Source organism: Malaclemys terrapin, chromosome 20, assembly GCF_027887155.1.
Source record: "Malaclemys terrapin pileata isolate rMalTer1 chromosome 20, rMalTer1.hap1, whole genome shotgun sequence".
Lineage (NCBI taxonomy): Eukaryota > Metazoa > Chordata > Testudines > Emydidae > Malaclemys > Malaclemys terrapin.
Window position 1 is genome coordinate 11,430,402 of NC_071524.1, and position 9,811 is coordinate 11,440,212.

The following is a 9,811-nucleotide window of genomic DNA, read 5'->3' on the forward strand; positions in this document are numbered from 1 at the left end:
GAACCAGGCAGGCTGCTGCCCCTAGGGGCAGACGTGCTGGCTGACAGGATGGGGGCACGGGGAGCTGGGCCTGCGGGATGGCTGGGCGAGGCTGGGGGTGGCAGAGGGATGCTGCTGTGTGGGAGGATCAGCTGTGCCAGAGACCCGGAGGGCGGGCGGCTGCTGCCTCTTCCCCTGAAGGCAATTGGCTCGTTCTGTGCAGGTTGGGGGCAGAGACGACTCCTCCGGGGGCAGCCTGGGCCCTGCCTGCCCAGCCTGGCTCTCTCACTGGGGGTCAGTGTCAGCTCCCCAGCCAGAGCCCAGACCCACAGTGGGCACTGCCAGGCAGGGAGGGGGGCTGAGGGGCAGGGAGGGCTGTGGGCAGGCAGCGGGTCGGACCTGCAGGACCCAGATATCGGGATACAGGGGTCTGGTGAACCTGGGGGACCCAATGAGAGCCAGGAGCCCCTGTCCCTGCTCCCCGTGCCCTACAGCACTCAGCAACACAGAGCCGTGGGAGTCACTGGTGGCCTCTGCTGGCCCCTTCCCAAACTCTGCCCAGGGCTGGTACTGCCAACGGCCTGGGCACTGGGCTAGTGGGCTGGTATTAGGGGAGTGGCCTGGGGGCTGGGCTGAGGGGCTGGTATTAGGGGAGGAGCCTGGGGGCTAGGTGGCTGGTATTGGGGAGGGGGGCTGAGGGCTGGGCTGAGGGGCTGGTATTAGGAGAGGGGCCTGGGGGCTAAGTGGCTGGTATTGGGGAGGGGGGCTGAGGGCTGAGCTGAGGGGCTGGTATTAGGGGAGGAGTCTGGGGGCTAAGGGGCTGGTATGGCGGGGGGGGGGGGGGCTGGCTTGCTTTAGGGGCAGGGGCTCTCTGTGGTGAAACCCAGCCTGTGCAGAGGGGCAGCCCCAGGGCCAGGTAGCACTTAACTCCCCTGAACCCTCAGCACTGGGCGTGAGCAGGGCCTAGGCCTGGTACTGCCCCAGGCACAGGGGTGGCTGGGGAATGTCGCCCGTGCACACAGCCTATCACACAACCCGCTCTGCCCACCAGGCGAGCCCCAGGCTGTCTGAAGGGTGCAGGGGTCTCCCGCACATTCAGGTCCCCGAGGGTGCTCCGCAGAAAACAGCATCTGATTTGGGGGCCGGGAAATCCTGGCTCAGGGCTTCCCAGGTCATTTTCACCCCTGCGGAGCTTTGACCTCAGTGCCAGGTGCCAGGATCAATGAAATGTTGGTTTGTTAAATGGACAGTGACGTCCTCACTGAGTCTGCAGTGGGGAAACTCAGTGTGACACTCAGAGCAAGAGAGAGAGTCCAGGGACCGGCTCCTCGGCGGGTGCAAACTGGCAGAGCCCTCTGGACTCCAATGGAGGGATGCCAGTTCACACCCGCTGGGGATCATCTGGTAGGGTGATGCTGATTTACACCCGCTGGGGATCTGGCCCCAGTGAGGCTGCAGGCGTCTCTCCCACACGGTGCGATTCTCTTTGCCCTTGTCCCACAGATGGCGTGAGCAGCAGCGGAGGAGGGCAGGATCCGACCCGCACAGGTAACGGGCTATTGCTCTGTCACCCCCTGATTAGCAGAGCCCGGCTCTGTGCCCCCAGCTCTGACTTCAGGGCATAAAGTCTGGGCCAAACTCACCCCGGGGCCGGGTAACTCCTCGGCCTGCAGCGCAGTCACCCCCAATGGGCTGGGCTCTGCCGGTGCAATTCCCCCGGGCAGAGGGGCAGCACAGCCCCACAGCATGGGCGGTGCGTGGAGATGCTGGAGATGCTCATTTGGAGATGCTGGGCGCACCTGGCCTGTGGCCCCAGCCCCAGGCCTGTTCCCACTCGGCTACCTCCCCCGAAAGCCCCGCCCACACTCCACCCCCGGCCCGGCCCCGCTCTGCCCCCACCCCCATCCACCTCTCATGCCTCTTCCCCCAAAGCCCCCGCCCCACTAGGGTTGCCAAACTGTCTAATCACACAAACCCAAACACCTGTGCCCTGCCCCGTGTCCCGACTCTTCCCCAAGGCCCCACTCCCACACCGCCCCTTCGCCAAGGCCCTGCCCTGCTCACTCCATCCCCCCGTCCTCTCTCGCTCACTCTCCTCCACCCTCACTTTCACTGGGCTGGGGCAGGGGGTTGGGGTGTGGGAGGGGGTGAGGGGTGTTGGCTCAGGGAGGGAGTTTGGGAGTGGGAGGGGACTCAGGGCTGGGGCAGGGGCTTGGGGTGCAGGAGGGGGCTTGGGGTGCTGGCTCTGGGAGGGGGCTTAGGGCTGGGGCAGAGGCAGGCTGCAGTGGAGGGTTTGGGGTGCGGGCTCTGACCAGTCGGCGCTTACCTTGGGTGGCTCCCGGTCAGCAGCGCAGCAGGACTAAGGCAGGGTCCCTGCCTGCCCTGGCCCCGGGTTGCTCCCAGAAGTGGCCGGCACATCCCTGTAGCCCCTGGGGGTAGTAGGGGGCTCCACGCGCTGCCCCTGCCTGCAGGCACCGGCCGTGCAGCTCCCATTGGCCGCAGTTCCTGGCCAATTGGAGCTGCGGAGTCAGTGCTCAGGGTGGGGGCAGCGCGCAGAGACGCCCTGCCCCCCTAGGGGCCGCAGGGCGGCGGGGAGCCTGCCTTAGCCCCACTGTGCTGCCGACTTACAATCTGCCTGTTTGGCTTCCGTAGCCTCTAGAAGATAAAGCCCGATTCCGGGAGACTCCTGGCGAAACCGGAAGGGTTGGCAAACCTACCCCCCACCTGCCCCTCTTCCCCTGCCCACCTCTCACCCCTCTTCCCCTGAGGCTTTCCTGCCCACTGCTCATGCCTTTCCCCCAAGGCTCCCCGACCCACCACTTGTGCCTCTTTCCCTTCTCCCCCAAGGCCTTCAGGTGCGCAGAGTGAGGACAGGAAGAGACGGAGCGAGGCCAGGCCCTCGGGGGGAAGAGGACGAGTGGGAACTGGGCCTCCAGGAGGATCGCTGGCAGGCCAGGGCCAGGGCCTGGGTATCCTTTTGGCAACAGCACACTCCAAAGGTAGGGTTGCCAGGTGTCTGGTTTTTGACTGGAACACCCAGTCGAAAAGGGACCCTGGCAGCTCCGGGCAGCACTGGTGGCTGGGCCATTAAAAGTCTGGTCAATGGCGCAGCGGGGCTAAGGCAGTCTTCCTGCCTCTCCTGGCTCCGCGCGGCTCCCGGAAGCTGCCAGCATGTCCCTGCGGCCCCTAGGCACAGGTGCGATCAGAAAGGCTCCACGTGCTGTCCCCGCCCCGAGCGCCAGCTCCACAGCTCCCATTGGACAGGAACCATGACTAATGGGAGCTGCAAGGGTGGCACCTGCGGGCGCGGGCACTGCGCACCATGCAGAGCTGCCTGGCCTCCCCTGTGCCTAGGAGGTGGACATGCTGGCCGCTTCCGGGAGCCATGAGGAGCCAGGACAGGTAGGGAGCCTGCCTTAGCCTCACTGCACCACCGACCGGGAGCCACCTGAGGTAAACGCTGCCTGACTGGAGCCCAAACCCACACCCCAACCCCCAGCCCAAGGTCAGAACCCCCTCCCAGAGCCTGCACCCCAACCCCCTGCCACACTCTGAGCCCCCTCCCAGAGCCTGCACCCTGCACCGCCTCCTGCACTCCAACCCCCAGCCCAGAGCCGTTCCCACACTCCAAACCCGTTGGCCCCAGTCCAGAGCACTCCTGCACCCCAAACCCCTGATCCCCGCCACACCCCAGAGCCCACAGCTGGAGCCCTAATCCCCTCCCGCATCTTAACCCCATGCCCCAGCCCGGTGAAAGTGAGGGTGGGGGAGAGCGACAGAGGGAGGGGGGATGGAATGAGTAGGGTAGGGCCCCAGAGAAGGGCTGGGGTGTGGTGGGGCCTAAGGGAAGGGACAGGGAAGGGGGCGGGGCAAGGGTGTTTGGTTGTGCAATTAGAAAGTTGGCAACTCTATCCAAAGGTGGCAGGCTGGCTATCTGGGAAGGCTTAGCCTCCCCTGGCCTCTTATACCCACCACCCATGCCCCCTGGCATCACTTACATCCCACTTTCACCCTTGTCTGAAAATACAGCTGGTGCCAAGACCTTGTGCTGCTCCTCTGCCCAGGGCGGGGTAGCCCACGCGGTGACCTGCCAGTCACACTGGAGAGGAGCAATAGGGTCTGGGCTACTGTGTCTGTCGCTGGCTCCTGTGTGTCCCAGTGCAGCCTGAGCAAACCTGGGCCGTTCCCTGCTCCTCTAACCCCTCAGGGCTGTGCTGGGCAAAGGGAGGGGGCTCCCCAACAGCCTCCATCCCTTAGGCCTCCCGTCGGGGGAACGTGCCCCTCTGCAGCATGATCCCCCTTAGATCTAGGCCTCCGGGAGCTCACATGGGGTCCCTGCTTCACAGCAGCTGCTCTGTGACTAGTGCTGGCACTGCAGTCCAAATGCCGCTTTGCACACGGCTATCACCGTGTCCCTTTCCACGTTGCAGGGCCAGTCACGTCCCTCACCATCTGGGCCGCCCGCTGCGCTCTGGTCCTGCTCCTCCTGGTGTCTGCTCCCGTCATCACCTTCATACTGGAGAAACGGGGCCTGTCCGAGCCTGCAGGGCTGGAGGAGACTCCTCGGGAAGCAGCAGCATCATGGGAATGAAAGGCCTGGGAATGGGAGAACCCCATTGACCAGCTGTGAGCAGGAGGCGGGGTGGGGAGAGGCCTGGGAAGATACCAGTGCCCAGCTCTGAGTGGGTGTTGGGGAGACACCATTGGTCAGTGCTGCACAATAGGCCCCTGCGGTAACTGTCTTTGCCCAGGTAACTCCTGCAGCCTCCTTCAGTCCCCCCTCCCTTCCCCAGTTGGGATGCTGTCAGTCACTCTGCCCTGCAGCCTGCAGCCCTCTGTTCACTCCCAGGCAGGCCAGGGCCAGGCCAAGTTCTTACCCAACCAAGAGCTGTCCCAGACAGACAGCCCAGCCCGGCTCCTTCCTTCTGTACAAATAATCCCTGCAGAGAGGCTGTAAGTTTAGAAAAGGAGGATGGGCTAGTTGTTAAGGCACCAAGGTGGAACTTCTGGGAGATGCTCTGCAACAGAGTACTTGGGCCTGTCACTGCCTCTCTCTGGGCCTCAGCTCCTCATCTTTGAAATGGGGACAATAATTCTGCCTTGCCTAAGGGGAGAATTTTCAAAGCCCCTAAGGGATTTAGGAGCCCAAGTGTGTGACTGTGCTCTGTGCCCACTGCTTGGTGCTCCCTCAGGTGCTTTTGAATATCTCCCCCTTAGTTTGGGAACTCCTCCGGCCAGGGGCTGTCTTTCACTAAGGGTTCATCTGCACAGGGAAATGGACCAGAAGAACTACACTGGTGTCATAAAATCACTGCAGTTATTCCGGGATAACGCTCCGTGGGGACATTCTTATTCCGGAATCAGAGAGCCCTGGTCAGGGTTCGTTTACACCATTTTCAAAGTGACATAAGCTAAACTGGACAAAGCCCCTCATACACTGGAACAAAGGTGTCCCCACGGGGAGTTATCCAGGGATAGCTCTCGTGGGCTAGGCAGACCAATGTGGTTCTCCTGGTCAATTTTCCCCATTCAGACCAGACCTGAGTGTCTGTGCAGCACCCAGAGCAAAGGGGCCTGACCTTGGCTGTGGTCTCTGAAGGGTCCTTTTATATAAATAATAACGGCAAAATGCAGTCAGGGCTAACCTGTGTAGGATGCAGCGGCCTTTCCCACCACTGGAAGGACGCATGCCCCCCTGGGATGTCTCATGTCTATACAGGGCCTTCAACGATACACACTTTCACATCTGGGAACGTAGATGGTGGCATCAGGGTCCATTGTGGGGTTTATAGACAACGTGCAATTCTTAAAATAGGGGACCAGAGATAAGAAGAAACCCCTGGTAATGTTTCATCTCTGACCTCTTCAGCCTTTTCCAGGTGAAGATACCTACCTACCCACTAGATGAGGCTTTGCAACAATCCCATTGCAAAACTCCACCTTACCTATTGTTTCCGTGTGTTTCCGTGCCCAGACCTGAAGAAGAGCTTTGTGCAAGCTCATAAGCTTCTCTCCCACCAACAGAAGCTTGTCCAATAAACGATATTACCTCCCCCACCTTGGCTCTCTATTTTTTCCAGACACACATTAATGCCGCCATCTACCGGCCAAAGCTATAAATGCAACTGTGCACATTTGTCTTGTTTTTTGACTCCACATCAGGGAGGGTTTCATGAACTTCATCCTGTGGAACTGATTGTAGCAGACAGACTGTCTCACAGACACCTCCCCTGCAGTACCGGGGTTACCATGGCACTGGGCCTAGAGTCAGAAGGGGCCCCGGCCAGACCGATCCCCCGCCGGCTGAGCCGGCCAGGAAAATTGCCCCCATCCCTGCTCCGCCCCTACTCCGCTTCTTCCCCCCCAAGCCCTCTCCCCTGAGTTACCCGTCCCAGGGGACTCCAGCAGGGGTCGGACGCACCCTGCACTCACCAGGCGGCAGGAAGTGGAGTGACCTGCCCCCAGCCCACTCCACTGGCTCGTGCTGGGGGGCGGTTTCTCCCCTGCCCCCCAAGCCTGGGGATTAGATGGAGCAGTGGGAAAGGCGCATGGGATGGGGAAGAAAAGGGGATGGGGAAGCGGGGGCGGGGAAAGAGGCAGTGGGGAAGGAAGGGGGTGGAATGGGGAAGAGAAGGAGATAGGGGAAGCAGGGGCCCAGCATGCAGATCCCCTTAGCAGCAGCAGGGGCTCCCCTGTTAAGCAGGCCCATCAAACCCTCACCCTGACAAGCCCAACTTCCCCTGCATCTGTAACACCCAATGAGCCCGCCCAGACACCCTCCCCACTAAGCCCTAACCACCTGCACCTGGATCCCCACCCAAATGAACCCCACCTCCCCTGCACCCAGACACCCCCACCCCCCATCCCCGCTGAGCTCCAACCACTTTCACGTGGTCCCCCCTGCAAACTCCCATTGCCCCTGGACCTGGAACCTTCCTGTACATCCAGATTCCCCACTGAGCTTCCTGCACCCAGACTGCCCCCCACAGAACCCTCTTATCCCCATCTGGATCCCCCCACACTAAGTCCCTCTGCACTTGGAGCCTGCTGCTGGGTTGAGCCTCCCTGCCCACATTTGGTGAGCCTGGCACAAAACAGGCAGGGCCCCAGGGTGTTTCTGTGACAGGCCTGGCCCTTGTGCTGTGTCAGGGTCAGGTTCAGGTTCAGTCTCACTGCCAAGTCCCTGTCCCAGGGGGTGGGGGAGGCTGCAGGGTGATCTCCCACCTCCATGCAGCCAGGGGCCTGTGCTCCCCACTGCCATGATCGAGCTTCTACATTTATTTGTTATGCACAGAATTTGATGCAGAATTCCCTCAGGAATATGGGGCGCTGTACAGCTGTGATGGTGGGACTGTGAAGAGGGTGCTGGACAGTAGGGGCTCTGTGGGTGGGGGGCTGGGAAGGGAGTATGGTGCAGGGTGCTGTGCAGTTGTGGGAGGTCAGCGGGAGGGGTCTCTGGGCAGGGGGTGCTGGGCATAGCGGGTCTGGGGGTATTGGGTATAGGGATCTGTGGGGAAGTTTCTGGGTGAGGGGGTGCTGGGCATAAGGGCAGGGCACTGGGCAGGGGGCAGTGTGGAAGGGGCACGCTGGCAGCGCAGGGCTGGGCAGGCCAGTGTGTGTCTAGCAGTTGTGGGTTTGTAAACAGTGCCCTTGTGCTGGGCTGAGTGGGGCCACTCCCGCTGCGCTGCACCTCATTGCCCCCAACCGGCCCCTTGCTCTGCGGACCGCCTCCCATCACATGCCCTATTTCCCCAATGGGGGACCACAAATATATTTGGTGCCGGGTCAACAAAAAGTTAATCCGGCCCTGATCCCCTGCTATTAGCACCCACTTAATATCCCTGTGACCACTCCCACAACAGATTGTTCTGAAAGTCAGCATAAGGAAAGGGCTGGGTTTCTCAACAGGAAAATGTTTTCCTCCCACTCTGGTTCTGTTCCCCTATATCCTGACAACACCTTGACACCTCCACCTCCACCCAGCAGGGAATCTCATGCCAGCCTCACCTCAAAACAGAGACCAGAGAGCCAGGGCTTCAACCCTCCAGTGTCAGCCAGAAATGTGGCACCTTAGAGACTAACAAATTTATTAGAGCATAAGCTTTCGTGGACTACAGCCCACTTCTTCGGATGCTGTAGTCCACGAAAGCTTATGCTCTAATAAATTTGTTAGTCTCTAAGGTGCCACAAGTACTCCTGTTCTTCTTTTTGCGGATACAGACTAACACGGCTGTTACTCTGAAACTAGCCAGAAATGAAACTTCAGTGTGGTTGCGGGGGGCTCAGGGCACTGGGCTACAGGGCTTTTTCCTTATAGGGGTCTCAGGCTCCGATCCAGCCCCATGCTGGGGGAACTGGCTAGTTAGAAATAAATCCCCAAGGTACAAACTGCCCAACTGGGCCCCACCAGCTACCAATAATGGTCCTAAACATGAACCCTTAGTCGCAATAACCCTTCAACAGCTAGGAGCACATAGCAGCGGGTTTATAACACACAGCAGCAGGACTACACAGTGTTGCCAGCCTGTGGAATTTTACCATGAGTGTTGCAATATTTGATGTTTTTCTTAACACTCCAGCTCCTGGAGTTATGGGATTAAATGAGAGCCTCGGTTTTCCTTTTTAAATAAAAGCAAGTTCCTCACCCTTATGGCTGTAAAAAGAAGCTAGAAAACATGAACCTACAGTTGTTCTACATGGAGACGCTCAGGAAAATTAATCCCAATTAACTTTTAAAGTGGATTAGTTAAACCGCATTAAACCCCCGTGTGGATGCTCTTATTAAGAATTTAAGTGGAGTTAATTTGATTTAGCTCGGTTTAGGTGCTCCAGCCACCCCTCAGCCCCTGGAAATGGTTCAGGCACAAAAACTGAGCAATCTGGTCTGAGTCTTCGAACTCCTGGAGCTCCCTTCTGCATGTCTCCCTCTTCCTTGCTGTCATCAGGGGTGCCATTTAGGGGAAGGGGGGCAAGTTTCGTACCACCAGCTGGGAGCAATGCTGCTTATTCCTTCCCCCTCCCCACAGCAGCCAGGAGTAACTGTTGCTTACTCCTCCCCTCCCGCATCCCTTCCCTTGCCTATTCTTTGCTCAGCGAATAGGAATGCAGAGGTGTATCTGGCAGAGCCAACAGCAGGCCTGGGAACTTCTGCGGCATTTTTTCGAATTCATTGACCACCTGGAATCTTTCCCTGCTGTGAAGAAACAACCGTGTGCTGCCACCACCATAAATATTGTTCAAATTACACTTAAAACTTTCTAATTTTTTCCAACTCTCTAATTTTGCAGTGAATGGCAGTACCCCAGTGTGGCCATTTATACCGCCATTTAGTTCCACTTGTCTGTGGGAGTCTTTCCTTTGCCAGCAATGGGCTTTGGGGTCAGGTCCACAGACTGTGCTACAGAAACACCAGTTCCACTGGGAATGCCTGGATTTTACCAAATCTCCCCAGAGTGGGGCTGCACTTTTCTAGGGCCTTTTCCCCAGATACCTTTTGAGGAGGGGGACCAGATGTTCCATTTTTAAAGGGACAGTCCCATTTTTTGGGACTTTTTCTTATAGAGGTACCTATTACCCCCCACCCCCTGTCCTGTTTTTTCATAGTTGCTATTTGGTCACCCTACTTTTGAGGAGCTGCTGCCCCTCAATTGCTACCATTTTGCTCTCTGCTGTACCTCCTTCTCTTCCAGCTGATAAATATTCTTAGCTCCTGTGGTACATACTTTTTAACATTTCTGAGGGTGGCAGAGTCTCACAAACTTGAGGACCATTCATTAATGTCACGGAGGTGACATTTACTCTCTCAAATCCTCACCACAGCACACTAGAAACC